We start from the raw sequence: 421 nt of genomic DNA, 5'->3' as shown, positions 1-421 counted from the left end.
TGAAGGGTTTTTGAACCCGAAAGCTTGCTTAATAACTATTCTCCAACTATTCAGGTTGGTCTAATAAAAGATATCAAATTCACCCAAGGAATCTTGTCTCGCTGAGACGGACACTTACTTCTCTGGGAAGGATATTCTGGTTTTACCCCTTCTCCCACTGTGCAGAACCTCTCCTCCGATTGCTATTCATCTGTTTTATCCAAGTAATACAAAACTGTATCCAATTTTGGGCTCCACAATTCAAGAAGGATGTGGAGAAGCTTGAGAGAGTCCAGAGGAGAGCCATGCGCATGATCAGAGGTCAGGAAAACAGACCTTACACTGACAGGCTGAGAGCTACGGGACTCTTCAGCCTGGAAAAGTGCAGGCTCAGGGGGGACCTGGTGGCTGCCTATAAGTACACAAGGGGGGTGCATCAGGA

Source organism: Alligator sinensis, unplaced genomic scaffold (assembly GCF_000455745.1).
Source record: "Alligator sinensis unplaced genomic scaffold, ASM45574v1 scaffold212_1, whole genome shotgun sequence".
Taxonomy (NCBI): Eukaryota; Metazoa; Chordata; order Crocodylia; family Alligatoridae; genus Alligator; species Alligator sinensis.
Note: the sequence above shows the minus strand (reverse complement) of the source record.